We start from the raw sequence: 15,969 nt of genomic DNA, 5'->3' as shown, positions 1-15,969 counted from the left end.
ATTTAATTAAGCTAATGCTAAAATACACAGTTCCCATGAAAGGAAATCTCTGATGCTTGATAAGGAACTGTCCAACTACTCATAGACTTTAAGGCCAGAAGGGACCATCATGACCATTTAGTTTCGCCTCCTGCACATTGCAGACCACAGAACCTCACCCACCCACTTGTGTAATAGACCCATAACCTCTGGCTGAGTTACTGAAGATCTCAAATCATGATCTGGAGACTTCACGTTACAGAGAATCCACCATTTACACTAATTTAAACCCGCAAGTGTCCCATGCTGCAGAGGAAAGGCAAAAAAACCCTCTCTGCCAATCTGGCCTAGGAGAAAATTCCTTCCTGACCACAGATACAGTGATCAGTGAGACTCTGAACATGTGGGCAAGACCCAGCTGCCAGATACCTGGGAAGGAATTCTCTGCAGTAACTCAGAGCCCTCCGCATCTAGTGTCCCATCACTGTCTATTGGAAATATTTGCTGTGAGCAGTCGGAGACTGACTACATGGCATTGTAGGCAGTCTCATCATACCATCCTCTCTATGGACTTATCAAGCTCAGTCTTGAAGCCATTTGGGTTTTTTGCCCCCACTGCTCCCCTTGGGAGGCTGTTCCAGAACTTCACTCCTCTGATGGTTAGAAGCCGTTGTCTAATTTCAAGACTAAACTTAGTCTGTATCCATTTGTTCTTGTGTCAACATTTGTGCTTAACTTAACTCCTCCCTCTCCCTGATATTTATCCCTCTGATGTATTTGTAGAGAACAATCATATTTCTCCTCAGCCTTCTTTTGGTTAGACTAAACATGCCAAGTTCTTTGGGTCCCCTCTCATAAGGTAGGTTTTCCATTCCTCTGATCATCCAGTTTGAATTAATCTTTCTTCAGCATGGGAGATCAGAACTGCACACAGTATTCCAGATGAGGTCCCATCAGTGCCTTCTATAATGGTACTAACACTTCCCAGACTCTCCTGGAAATACCTTGTCTGATGCATCCTATGACTGCATTAGCCTTTTCCATGGCTGCATCACACTGGTGACTCATGGTCATCTTGTGATAGACCAATACAACCAGGTCAGTCTTGTCCTCTATCACTTCCAACTGATACGTCCCCAGTTTATAGGAAAAATTCTTGTTAGTCCTGAAGTCCATGACCTTGCACCTTGCACTATTAAATTTCACCCTGTGATGTTATCTGATTAAAATATGACTATGCAAACCATTGTTGCTACCACTTTTATATAATTGCAGCAAATCTTATATAAAGTATGACACACGGCCAGAAAGGGTTAAGCTAAATAACCCAAAGTCAACCTTTAAAGACATGTTAGAAGATTATGTAAATGGTAATTATGGCCATTCCATTGTAGATACTAATTGTATGTGTGTACTCATTATCTTGTTAAGACGTTAGCCATGTAAACAGACAGTTCCTGTCTGTCGCTATAGCTATTAATTTAGAGATCAAAAGAAAATATTAACATTTAAATAAATCTTGGGTACAATAATGTTGTTGTCTATATATCTCTTTAAAGTTTATGATAGACTGATTAATAGATACATTGCCTTAAGTTAATTTGGTAGCTAATTACCAGTGATGCTTAGGAAATAGACCTATTTTAAAGTCACCCTGATTGTTCGCTGAAGAACTCTGAGCTGTCAAAGAAGATTTGGAACTGTATATAAATCCCTTTGGTCCTGATCCTTTTTATCTCAGACATGCTTCATGCAGGGGAAGCTTGAGATGAAAGGTTGAGATCTCCAGAATCCCAATCTGGAATCACCCTGAACACAAACATGGGACTATAACCTATGAACTTATTCTGAAAGAACTTTGCAACTACAAAGCTCACCCTCTCCACTATGAATCTGAATCTCAAGAATTGTACTCATGTCTGTATGTATACTGATCTTTTAACCAATACCCTCTTTTTTACTTTTTTTAAAATAAATTTTAGTTTGGTTAATAAGAATTGGCTGTAAGTGTGTAGTTGGGTAAGATCTGGAATATTCATTAACCTAGTTGGTAATGTGTCCAATCTTTTGGGATTGGTAGATCTTTCTTATATGATGAATAAGATTTTCAGTAATCCTCATCATATTTGACTTGGGTGTCTGGGTGAAGGCCTGAGGCTGGGTTACTTTAAGGCAGTAGTGGGCAACCTGTGGGCCACAAGACAGAGTTTGTTTAAATTGACCATCCACAGGCATGGTTGCCCACAGCTCCCAGTGGCCACAGTTCGCCGTTCCTGGCCAATAGGAGCTGCCGGGGCCACAGGGATGTGCGGGCGGCATTCCCTGCAGACAGTCGATGGAAACAAACTGTCTCCCAGCCTGCCAGTGAATTACCCTGACAGGCCACAGGATGACCACCACTGCTTTAAGGGAACTGTGTTGTTGACTTCTGGGTAACCAGTGAGATGTTATAGAAGCTGTTTTTTGCTGGCTTGGTAAATCTAAGTATTGGACTATCCTCCAGATTTGGGGATTGTCTGCCCCATTCTTTGTAGTTCACCCTAATTGAGTGATCTCAGTTGGCTCCCCTGGGACTCTGGTCACACAGCCCATTTCTATTACTCCAGTTTTCAAGGTCATCCAGATCTTCTTGTATGATATTCCAGTTCTCCTCTGTATTGGCAATAGCTCCTAACTTTGTGTCATCTGCAAATTTTGTTAACACACTACCACCTTTTGTGCCCGAGACCAATCCCTGAGGAGCTTCACTATTACCTTCCTCCAGCCTGACAATTCACCTTTCAGTATGACTCGTAGTTTCCCTTTTAACCAGTTCCTTATCCACCTTTCAATTCTCATATTAATCCCCATCTTCTCCAATTTAGCTAATAATTTCCCATGTGGAACTGTATAAAAGGCCTTACTGAAATCCAGGTAGATTAGATCTACTGCATTTCCTTTCTCTAACATCAGTTACCTCATCAAAAGAGGAGATCAGATTGGTCTGGCATGATCTACTTTTGTAAAACCATGTTGTATTTTATCCCAATTACCTCTGTCTTTAACTACATTTTTTTTTCAAAATTTGTTCCAAGACCTTCCATACAATTGAGGTCAGACTAACAAGGCTGTAGTTTCCTGGCTCACTTTTTTCCTTTCCTGAAAATAGGTACTCTATTAGCAATTCTCCAGTCATAGGGTATGATCCCAAAGTTTACAGATGCATTAAAAATCCTTGCAATTGGGCTTGCCGGTAGTTTCTCAGAACAAAGACTCCCATGATTTACTCATGGGTAAGACTTCAATTTCTTAGGCCATGTCTACACTAGCACTTGTCGGCAAACTTTTGTTGCTCAGGGGTTTGAAAAAAACACCCCCCTGACTGACATAAATGTTGCCAGCATAAGTGCTTGTGTGCACAACATTATGTCAGTGGGAGATGGTCTCCCATTGACACAGCTACTGCTGCTCTTTGAGCCAGTTTTATTATGTTGACAGGAGAGCTTTCTCCTGTTGACATAACGTGGCTACATGAGCAATCTTACAGCGGCATGGTGTGTCAGTACAGCTGTGCCACTGTAAGCTTGTAAGTGTAGACATGGTCCCAGTCTGGCTAAGGAGAATGCCTGCCAGCTGACAGACAAGAGTAAGTGATCCTTCTAGACATAACTTGCTGGTGACCCCAGAAATTTTGAGGTCAAACCCCCTGGTACCTCAAGAAGCTTATATATCTCTATTTAGCAGCAAAATCTTTCACCCTAACTTATAAACACTTGTTTGCCTTGTAAATCAGACACATGTCTCTGTGTGAATAATCTGTCCTTGTTCCTCTAATGTAATGCCTCATATCCCGTGATAAGCCTGGAAAGATGTCAAATAAAGAGTTTTAGGTACAATCAAAGTTTATGGGTTGTCCACTAGATTTAGATGACTAGGAAGGATTTTGTTTTTCCTGTACTTTATTGTTGGACCCTAGAAGTGATAATTATATAATACAAAAAGGAAGTTTGAAAGATATAATCACCTAACCAGGGCATAACTTCGGAATATTAAGATTAATTGTTTAAGGGGATTTCTAAGTAATAGAGCTAATAATGAAATACAGGCCATGAAATGAATCAAATCCTCAGGCTACAAGAAGCATTGAAGAAATTTGCTATGTTCTGGCACCGGCTACTGAATCTCGACAGGTTATGTTCTTCTAGGTGTCTCCTATAGTTGTGATGGTACCTCCTATAAGGCTCTATGGAAATATGTTTAGAATGTGTTTTATGCTACATATGCCATGTAACATATCTCTGTAAAGGTTATGATCTACTGCATGTATTAATCCTATATCCTAGGCATATTTCCATAGAGCCTTATGGGAGATACTGTCACAGTAATAACAAAATGTTTTTTTAAGTACATCCAAAGCAGGAAGCCTGCTAAACAACCAGTGGGGCCCCTGGACGATCGAGATACAAAAGGAGTGCTTAAAGATGATAGTCATTGCGGAGAAACTAAATGGATTCTTTGCTTCAGTCTTCACGGCTGAGGATGTTAGGGAGATTCCCAAACCTGAGCCGGCTATTGTAGGTGACAAATCAGAGGAATTGTCACAGAATGAGGTGTCACTAGAGGAGATTTTGGAATTAATTGTTCAACTTAACAGTAACAAGTCACCAGGACCAGATGGCATTCACCCAAGAGTTTTGAAAGAACTCAAATGTGAAGTTGTGGAACTATTAACTATGGTTTGTAACCTGTTCTTTAAATTGGCTTCTGTACCCAATGACTGGAAGATAGCTAATGTAATACCAATATTTAAAAAGGGCTCTAGAGGTGATCCCGGCAATTACAGACCGGTAAGCCTAACGTCAGTACCGGGCAAATTAGTTGAAACAATAGTAAAGAATAAAATTGTCAGACACATAGAAGAACATAACTTGTTGGGCAAAAGTCAACATGGTTTCTGTAAAGGGAAATCATGTCTTACTAATCTATTAGAGTTCTTTGAAGGAGTCAACAAACATGTGGACAAGGGGAATCCAGTGGACATAATGTATTTAGAATTCCAGAAAGACTTTGTCAAGGTCCCTCACCAAAGGCTCTTACATAAATTAAGTTGTCATGGGATAAAAGGGAAGGTCCTTTCATGGATTGAGAACTGGTTAAAAGACGGGGAACAAAGGGTAGGAATAAATGGTAAATTCTCGGAATGGAGAGGGATAACCTAGTGGTGTTCCCCAAGGGTCTGTCCTAGGACCAATCCTATTCAACTTATTCATAAATGATCTGGAGAAAGGGGTAAACAGTGAGGTGGCAAAGTTTGCAGATGATACTAAACTGCTCAAGATAGTTAAGACAAAAGCAGATTGTGAAGAACTAAAAAAGATCTCACCAAACTAAGTGATTGGGCAACACAATGGCAAATGAAATTTCATGTGGATAAATGTAAAGTAATGCACATTGGAAGAAATAACCCCAACTATACATATACATATACAATATGATTGGGGGCTAATTTAGCTACAGTGAATCAGGAAAAAGATCTTGGAGTCATTGTGGATAGTTCTCTGAAGATGTCCACACAGTGTGCAGAGGCAGTCAAAAAAGCAAACAGGATGTTAAGAATCATTAAAAAGGGGATAGAAAATAAGACGGAGTATCTTATTGCCCTTATATAAATCCATGGTACGCCCACATCTTGAATACTGCACACAGATGTGGTCTCAAAAAAGATATACTGGCATTAGAAAAAGTTCAGAGAAGGGCAACTAAAATGATTAGGGGTTTGGAATGGGTCCCATATGAGGAGAGATTAAAGAGGCTAGGACTTTTCAGCTTGGAAAAGAGGATACTAAGGTAGAGGTATATAAAATCATGAGTGATGTAGAGAAAGTAAATAAGGAAAAGTTATTTACTTGTTCCCATAATAGAAGAACTAGGGGCCACCAAATGAAATTAATGGGCAGCAGGTTTAAAACAAATAAAAGGAAATTCTTCACACAGCGCACAGTCAACTTGTGGAACTCCTTACCTGAGGAGGTTGTGAAGGCTAGGACTATAACAACGTTTAAAAGAGAATTGGATAAATTCATGGAGGTTAAGTCCGTTAATGGATATTAGCCAGGATGTGTAAGGAAGGGTGTCCCTGGCCTCTGATTGTCAGAGGGTGGAGATGGATGGCAGGAGAGAGATCACTTGATCATTGCCTGTTGGGTTTACTCCCTCGATGGCACCTGGCATTGGCCACTGTCGGTAGACAGGATTCTGGGCTAGATGGACCTTTGGTCTGACCCAGTATGGCCATTCTTATGTTCTTATAAAATCGTGTGTGTGTGTGTGTGTGTGTGTGTGTGCGCGCGTGCGCATGCACATGTGCACAGATCTTAATATTAAAGCTATATAATCTGCAAAATGAGGAATGTTGCCCTGGAATTTTATATTCCTGCGTGTAACCCAGAACATGACAGTACTGCAGTTGGTCATTTTGTATGTGCAGCCACTGCTAGCTGAAAACTGAACATCAGACAGCTAGGAATAATCTTAGGCCTTTGTGAGACATTCCGGTATCTGCATATTTGCAGTTTGTTAATCAGACTGGGGCCTGGTCTACACTAGGAGTTTATGTCAAATTTAGCAGCGTTAATTTGACTTAACCGTGCACCCGTCCACACCAGGAAGCTAATTAGTTCGACCTAGAGGGCTCTTTAGCTCAAATTCTGTACTCCTCCCGGAGAAGGGGAGTAGCGCTAAATTCGACATGGCTATGTCGAATTAGGCTATGTGTGGACGGAAATCGACCTTAGTAGCTCCGGGAGCTATCCCACAGTGCACCACTCTGTTGATGCTCTGGACAGCAGTCCGAGCTTGGATGTTCTGACCAGCCACACAGGAAATGCCCAAGGAAAATTTGACATGCTCCAGCGCCTTGTGGATGTTCTGCAGGACCGCAGGCAGGAGGACAGAGCACCCCTGCACTGTATCTGCAACCGCCCTCTCCCGCCACAAAGTCCCAAACCCCCCTCACCCAAAGTAACAAGAAGGAGGGGCGACAGGGGCCGTGAAAACTGTCACTGCACCCCTGCAAGAGTGCACAAATACAAGAAGGCTCTCATTCCCTAAATGTTGAGAAGTCCTTCCCTTCCTGGCTCACCGAAGCCCCAATCCCAGTTTCATCCCCTAACTGTGTAGTTGATTATTAAAAGTAGTTTGCTGCTAATTACTATTTCCGTCAAGTTTTTCTACAGAAGATTGTCTGTGAGGGGGTGGGGGGAGAAGGGGGTTGTTAATTGCATAGGACAGTCACCTTTATCAGGGTACAGACATGGGGGCAGGATCAACAGCAGGTCACACACACAGTGCAGTCAGTAGGCACCCTGGTCGGTCTGGGAGGTGTTTTCCATGTTCTGTGTGGGTGGGGGGTACATGACTTTGTAGCGGGGGAGGGCGGTTACAGATCTTATGCAGCAGTCCTTGTCCTGGACCACAGAGCCATGCAGCAGGGGAATCTGTAACCGTCCTCCGCCGCAACAAGGTCACATAGCCCCTGCACACAGAGTCCCAAAAAGGAGGGATGGCAGGCTCCATTGAAACAACCAGTCCGGCACGGCAGGTCGCTCTAGGAGCAGGAGCCAATCATTCCTCGAATGTAGAAGCGGTGTTAACATCACTGCACACCCTACCCACCACAGTCTGCGTCCCTGTTTCAACCCTTTAACGTGAATTCATTAATAAAGAAAACGTTGTTAATTAACAATGTTCCATTAACTTTATTTTTAAACGTGTGTTGGAAGAGGGGAAACGTGGTGAACGGGGTATGTAACCACAGAAGAAAGTCAACAGTAACTGAAGCAGGGGCAGGTTCAGCTTCTCTGTAAAGAAACTGAACAGTCACAGGTTACCCTGCTCCCTGAGGAACCTAGCTTTCAAAGCCTCCCGGATGCACAGCACTTCCCGCTGGGCTCTTCTAATTGCACGGCTCTCTGGCTGAGCGTATTCAGCAGCCAGGCAATTTGTCTCAACCTCCCATCCCGCCATAATGGTCTCCCCCTTGCTCTCACAGAGATTGTGGAGCACACAGCAAGCTGCAATAACAATGGGTATATTGGTTTCGCTGAGATCCGAGTGAGTCAGTAAGCTCCTCCATCTCCCCTTGAGACGTCCGAAAGCACGTTGAATGATGACAGTTACCCAAGACCACCCTCGACACATTTTCCCCCCCAGCATGCATTGTGGGGAAATCCCAGAATTCAAATGGGCAGCGGGGACTGCGGGATCTGTGGGATAGCTTCCCACAGTGCACCGCTTCCAATGTTGACGCTTGCCCCGTTAGTGTGGACTCACAAAGTCGAATTAGTGTCCTTAGTGTGGACACACAAATTCGACTTTGTAAGGTCGATTCCACAAATTCAAATTAAGTTAAATCGAACTAATCTGGTAATGTAGACATGCCCTGGGAGGGTGGGATAAAAAGTTATGGAGGAAAGTGAGTGAATAGTGACCTTGATTTTAGTTGCCCCTGACATGTTGTTCTGCTTAGAAATACTAGAAACGTTTTGAGATAATTAGTAGTTTGTTGAAATTAGGAGCATTTAGTGGCCCCGTAAAGGTGGTTATGCTGACCCACTAGGAGTCACTATAGGTTATGCATCTTGTTAGAGTTAGCTGTAAAGGTAAATACCTTGGAGCAGTCTGAGGGAGTTTTTCTTCAGGAAAGGAGCTGACATCTAACCCCCCTGTCAGCTGGACGGAAAGAGGGCCCCTGGAAGTCTAGCTGGTGATTACTCAAAACCATCTCAGGCTGTGGGTAACTTATGTCTGGGATGTCCTAAAACTATTTCTTATGTCTGTGTGTGCTTAGTATCTAATAAATTGGAATTTTAGATAAGAACATGCTTACTTGTATTAATCATTTATCAGACAGAATTGCTGTGTTCCCATTGATTTATTTCTGACAGCACGTGGAGTGAAACAGTTAGAACCCAAAAAAGAGTGGTAATTTGAAAACCCCAGGTAACGCATGTAGGTGTCAGCCCTCTTTCCCTTAGCTGTACTTCTACACCCCATGAATGTTAGGATGCCCTGTTTGTCATAGGGTGTTCATAGATGCTAATGAGAATAAGAGGAACTATGCATAACATGGACCCTGCAGTCAGGTCAGGCACTTACCTTATTGTAACATCTTTATCTCATAGGCTTGGACAATACATTGCAGTTGATTGCAATCCACTTTTCTGTAACATCACCTATTGGCACTTCTTTACAGTAATCTTGTGATCGTACTGGCATAGGGTTCTGTCTCAGTCACCTACTCATGTCAAACATTAAGCCTATAGCCTAGTATGGCTAAGCTAAAATCTTACAAGGCTCAGCCTGTAGGTCTTGCATTTCAGCCACACTTTACTTATACCTAAAACATAAATCACTCCTAAATACTTATCAGTCTTGTATGTCTATAATCCTACAGTTTAAATCTATTTAGCATACATTGATTATATATGAAATAGCATGTGAATTGACCATAACATCACATAGCACAATGATAAAATGAACTCATTGGCTATAGGACATTAAACTTCATGCTTCAGGCCTTAAACTAATCTCTATAAGCAATCAGGATGACACATAATGTGGAAGGCAGGTAATCCCACATCGGTCTGCTGTTCCTTTCAAGCATCTCATACTGGATACTGCCAGAGACAGGTTACTGGACTAAGTGGATGTTGGGTTGATCCAGTCTGGGAATTCTTATGTATCTAGTTGTGAGGTTCCTATGAAGAACAAGTTCCAGGCTAAAGCTGCCCTCTCTCAGCAGTGAATGCACTTTGGTATACTAGCCAGGGGAGGTGCAATTTGGATGGCTGTTCTGACTTATGCTAAATGAGTTGGTCCTCTCTGCTGAGTTCCTAGTGTTCACAAAAGCAGCATTTCAGCTGACGCCCTTGTTGGCAGATTCAGCAGGGAGGTCAAACTTTAAATGAATGAGTAGTATCTTCTGCATCAAAGACAGACCTACTGGATTAGTATTTCAGTTTTGTTGTATGTGCTGTACCTGTTCTGTCAAAAGAATTTTACTCTAGTACCACGCTGTTTCAAACTACTGTAGAATGATTTATACCATAGGTACAAGCCTCATTTTAATACAGCAGGAAGCATATTCAGATCCAGTCCTTAATGGACAATCCCCACCCCCACCACCCCGGTTAGATTCACAACAGAGTTTAGGAGGTGGCTATCCTGGGAATTGAAGTTGGGTCTCCAATATCCCAGGTGAGTGCCCTACTCTCCAGGCTATAGAGTCATTCTTGCTTTTTCTGGTCCAATGACTATTCAAGTACTTTATACAAAGTGGAACAGCTGCAAAGAGAGGTGGAGAGAGATCTACCCCAGCGTACCCTGTATTCCAGTGGTATGGACATTTACACAGGAAGGGGGAAGCCTGGACTGAAGCTCCTGCTGTAAAGAAGGGATTTGAACCTGGATCTCCCACATTCTGGATGAGGGAACCTAACTAATTGGCCATTTAGTATGGGGGAATAGGGAAGGGAAGATAACACCACAATCACTTCCTCTTCCTCTGCTTTTGTGAATCTAGTCCTTCATTTCCTTAGCTTTTATTTAAAAAGGTTAAAACTGTCCCAAAACAAATTACTTCAGGTTGTATGAAACATTTCATTTGACTCAAATTCATTTTTTAAAATTAGAACTACCAGGGAACTTAAAAATATTATTCACTTAGCTCTAGTGTTGGAAGTCTGAGTCATTGGAGGGTCAATGACTCTTCACAAGGATTTCCAACCTACCTCAGCAGGCTTCTCTGATGTTTGTTACAATAGTTTTGTGAAGGGGCTGGAGAAGAGGTTCAGACACTACTAGCTGTGCAAGCATACGCCACTCGTGGTTGTGGCAAGTGTAGAATTTTAAATCAAAATGGAGTTGAAATGATTTGGAACTTCACACTTTGCACAGTTCTAGTACAGGGGTAGAGAGAATTTTTATCTTGGTGCTGAAGTAGAGAGAGACTATCAGTATATTGCACAGAAGCACACAATGACTTGCTGCAAGTGTTCAGAATTTAAAGGAATATTTCAGCAATCCTCATTAAGGACTGCAGTACTACTATGTCTCAGGGGGCTGAGTGCTTGACCCAGGTTTAAGTTGCTGTCACACAAGGGATTTGTTCACTGGTTAGACACTAACAATGTGCTGGAGTATGAAAATCACTTTTAAAACAGCAATAAGAAAACCCTTCTAGCCTTCCAGATGCTTTTGCATTTGAAAGAGCCTATTCTGAAAAAAGCAATATAAAAATGTGTGTTAGGCTTTTTATAACCTTTTCAAATGGTATACAATGAATATATAAAAATGAAAATAAGGATTTAAAATTCCATGACTGTCTTGCAATTCTCATTTATTTCTCTCTATCGTTCTCATTCCCAGGCTGTTGTGTGTGAATAGTGTGGCCATTAATATTTTGGGACTTCAGGTGAGTTACTGTGGAGCTGAGGTTTCTTCTCTGGTTACTGGAATATGTGTATGTATGCAAGCATGTAAACTGTGGTTGTCTTAATGACAGTGGCTGAAGAAGACTTAAAACAGGAGGGAGAATTCTCTTGGCATCAGCCAAGCAGGAGGGGAACTGTTGAAGCACTGCTCAATCAAGCAAGCAAGGGGGGGGGCATTTTGGCAAGAGTAGGGGAGCTGTGCTTTCCTTTTCTGACCCCACACTCTGCTTTACTCTAACCCCTGCTTCGCTGGAGATATCCATGCTGCTTAGTGGTTATAATTGTAAGTTTTGCACTTAAGCATCCTTAAATCTAATCAAATGAAATTATATTTGTGGGAATATATATTTACGTGCTCATGATAGTCCATACATTGCAAGACTGCCTGATCAAAGCTACTGAAAATAAGTCATGTTCTTCATAACCCTGCTTACATCCTTTTTTGTTTAGTTGAGTATGGTTGGCTGGCAAAACCATATCTTTTGTTTTCTTAAATGGGTAGCTATATATTCTCATGACTATATTTTACTGGGAATTGACATAAGGGTCATTTTCTAAATTAATAAGTTTGAATGATACCTGCAACTAACTTGACTGACTTGGGCCTAGTTGTGACAGGTGTAGTGTTGTCCTACTGACCTTGTTAAGCAAACTGGCATGCAGATACATAGGACAAAGGAAACATTTTGACCACAGATGGGCTTAAATTGTCAGACATAGAATTCGAGGAAAAACAAGAAAAAACAAGAAAAAAACATATATAGAGTTAGGGGTAAAAGTTACCAGGCCAAATATGCCTTCTCAACCATCCTTGGCTGCAGATGGAGCTCCAATGGCAGTATCAGAAATAACTTAGAATAGATTAAAAATGGATGTTCTAATAGTTAGAAGAAAAAAACTTGGACTTCCCCTCCATTTCTCTATTTTGTTGTACAAAAGTGAACAACGATAATGCCATGCTCACCTGTGTTTAAAAGATGCACTTCATGCAAGGATATTATGCCTGTCTCTGATGGACACTTGCAGTGTATCCGTTGCTTAAGGGAGGCGCATGCTCCTCAAAAATGTGCCCATTGCAGCAACCTCATGGAGCGAGGAAGAAATAGGATCTCAGACTTAGTGATCCTTATGGAAAAATCCCTAATGCCACTGTCTGACTCTGGGCACCTCCTTCCTGGACAGAGCAGTACCCTTTCCTCCAGAAAATCAAGGAAGAGGAAAACATCTTCCGCACACGGAGAACCATTCAAGAGAAAACTGTTTCTGGTGAGATCGCTACCCTCAGTGCCGACAGCCAGAAAGGTGAGCATATTAAATGCTCTGGGCACCTCCAGCATCCTCTGCACCGGGACTGCAGCCACTAGGTACATTAAATTTTGGAATACACATTGCATTTGAAACACTCTGGGTTATCTATTAGTTCGCTTAGAGTACACCTCGCAGCCATAGCTGCTATTGTCCACAAGATAGATAGTTTCTCAGTCTTCACACACTTGATTACGAAACGCTTCCTCACAGGCATTCAGAACATGTACTCTGAAGACCGCAACCCTACACCAGCATGAGACCTAAACATGGTCCTCAGAGCCTTATCAGAGCCCCTTTCGAACCACTTGCTACCTGTTCTCTACTACATTTATTAATGAAGGTAGTGTTCCTGGTCACAATCACCTCAGCACATAGAGTGGGTGAAATTGGGGCACTCATGGCCCATCCTCCTTGTACCATATTCTTTAAAAACAAAGTGACTATGCTCCCACCTACCAAAGATATTTTCATCATTCCATCTCAATCAACCTATCCATCTACCTGCATTTTACACCTAAGCCACATGGGTCTACACAGGAATCTATTCTCCTGACTCTAGATGTTAGAAGAGCACTAGCATTTTACCTAGATAAAACAAAACCTTTCCATAAGTCACCGAGATTCGTCGTTTCCACCACTGAATGATTGAAGGGCTCAGTCATTTTGAAATAGACTATCGAAATGGATTTCAAATTGCATCTATTTATGTTACCAACAAAATATAGAACTCCCAACAGGGATCAGAGCCCATTCAATTAGATCAGTTTCTACCTTGACTGCATTCTTACATAATTTTCCAATCAGAGAACTATGCCAAGCTGCCACTTGGGCTTCTGTACACATGTTCACAAATCACTATGCAATAACTCAGAGTTCAGAGGTTGATATGATTCTTGGCCTTAAGGTACTAGCCTCAACTGTACAGCCAACTCCAAACCCCATCCTTCCATAATGGGGATCTGCTCTACAGTCACCTGAAGTGGGGCACCCACAAGGACAGCACTTGAAGAAGAAGGTTACTCACCTTGTGCAGTAACTGAGATTCTTCAAGATGTATGTTCCTGTGTGTGCTCCACTGTGCGCCCTCCTCCATTCTACTTTGGAGTTAGGACTCAAAGGTAGAGAAGGATCCAAGGGGGTCGGGCTGCGTGAGTGCTAGATAAAGTGCCAACGGTACTGTGAGACAGCTAGTGTGTACACTTGTCCTGACCAGGCACTGCTACCGAGATGAGTTCTCCACAATTGGGCGAATTTCACCCTAATTTTTGTAGTCCATTCACCCATGCCTCTCTTGAAAATATCTATCCCTAAATATATTTCACTTGCGGGGAGCCCCCAATCCCACAAAAACACTATTAGACATAGTGCTTAATACCTCTTAGTCCAAAGTCAAGAGGATTACTCATGGCCGTGAGCACAGATTACAGTAAACGGCTTGTGCTTTGCTGACCAAAGGTGGACTTAAATATATGCTTAAAGCTAAACACCTGCAAAAGTGCTCTGTTGAATCGGGGCCTATGCAGTAGTGTTTGCAGGATCCTTGTTTGAATACTAATAAGGCGTGATAGTGTATGCTGAAACCAAACCTGTTTGTCCTTTGTCTTTTGGAAAGTTTCTTTTATATGAATGACTAAAAATAGACAAACTCTTTTTAAGGAGTAGTGCTATTTCCATCCTAATACAAGCACTGGATGAATTCAAGTAAAGAATATAATTAAAGATTATTAAAGATCAATAAAAGTTATTCCTGTTGCCTCTCCTTTGTATTTCCTTCTTCAACATGTATGACAGCCTTGGGGTGGAATGAGAAAATGGTGGAACAGATTAACAGAAATGTGAATATGAATTAAAGTATTAATTACAACTGTGTTTCTCACTACTCTCCATATGAATACCCAGCTAGCAAAAAATAGCTGGCTATATTGCCTACTTTGTAAATCATTCATTTGCTAATTGTCATCATACGAAAATCCTGATACACTCATCTTTCGAAAGCAATTTCTAAAGTTACAGTGAGGTTAGGTGCTTATCTCTTTCAATGCTCAGTGTCCCAGGAGGTCCCTTTCAGTCTTCTGTTCTATGCAGTGTTCTTCCTTTCTTGTGCCATATAATTCATGGCAAATCTGTAGTGCACCAATCATTTAGAAATCAAACAGCCTCCAATAAATTCTCTTAAATATAGTGGATATAGTCTGTACATTCTTTGATTTTTTTTCTTAATATAAGTAATTCACATCTTTTAGGACTTACAACACAAGAGATGATATTTTGAAGGCACAAGACTGATTATTCATATAAGGAAAGACCAAGTCTTTGATTCATAAAGCAGACTCATTTGCTGCTTTGTGTCTGGGGAGAAAACTAGTGGGATTGAATTTCATAGAGTACCATGAAGTTTGACCTCTACGATTTTTGCTTTTTAGTAAAGAACAAAGAGAAATATAAGCTATTCTTTAAACAGTTTAGTTCACTGTTTATCATTCCCAGTGAGTTCCACATGCCCAGACAGAGAGGGAGGAAAGTCTACCCATGAGCAAATCATGAGAGGTTTTTGTCATGTGGACTTCAACCTCAACTTCAACTAGGCCCAAGTCAACCTTTGAGATGTCTGCCGCCCATTGTTTTAGTTCCTTTAGGAGTTACTCATGTCTGGAACACCTGATTACAAGAATCCTGGTCACTATGGAGAGGGGAATAAGGTGGTTTCCTCCTGAGTATGTAAGCAGAAAGAGAACTATAACTGTCAACCACATATTTCCAGGGCGTACTTGACATCTATATTTATTACAACAAGCTTAAAGTTAACTATGTGTTAAGTGATTTGCTGAATCAGGGTCCTAATTACCATCACAATTTCCTTTCTTTCCTTTCTAAAATATTTGGTTACAAAAGTTGAAAGCCCATTTTATTGTATCCAAAAAGGTCTGCAAACTTCAATAATATTAAATACACACTTTTTAGGCCTATGGCAAGTTACATTTTCTAAAACTTGCCTACAGACATTTGCTTTGCAGCTGCATAAAGGTTATTAGAACTGTGTAGGGTGAAAACAGTTACTTATGTGGATCTCCATCTCTGGCTTTCCAGCAGAATTGCAGGAAATATATTAACAGCCTCCATGCCTTGGCTAACTTTTAAAATGAATAGGTTTTTCTGAGTGGTGAATTCAGTTCTATGATCTTCTGTGGTCTCCACGTTGTGAAAGCTCTTG

The 15,969-nt window shown here is 41.5% G+C and overlaps 1 long non-coding RNA gene across 18 annotated transcripts in view; it reads left to right on the top strand.

Annotated features, from left to right (window-relative positions):
• Positions 1–15,969, top strand: part of LOC120369558 — a 238,668-nt gene that overhangs the window by 125,325 nt on the left and 97,374 nt on the right. For 7 of the 18 annotated variants that reach the window (XR_005583222.1, XR_005583221.1, XR_005583230.1 and 4 more), the window contains one exon: positions 11,386–11,431. The exons of 6 other annotated variants lie outside the window; for them this stretch is intronic. This is a non-coding gene — a long non-coding RNA (uncharacterized LOC120369558). Of the gene's footprint in view, positions 1–11,385; positions 11,432–12,632; positions 12,815–15,969 lie in introns of all 18 variants that reach the window. 5 more of the 18 variants (XR_005583234.1, XR_005583225.1, XR_005583238.1 and 2 more) reach the window with 3 other exon arrangements.

This window comes from Mauremys reevesii, linkage group 7 (genome assembly GCF_016161935.1).
Source record: "Mauremys reevesii isolate NIE-2019 linkage group 7, ASM1616193v1, whole genome shotgun sequence".
NCBI lineage: Eukaryota > Metazoa > Chordata > Testudines > Geoemydidae > Mauremys > Mauremys reevesii.
Note: the sequence above shows the minus strand (reverse complement) of the source record. Positions and strands in the feature narration are given on the sequence as shown.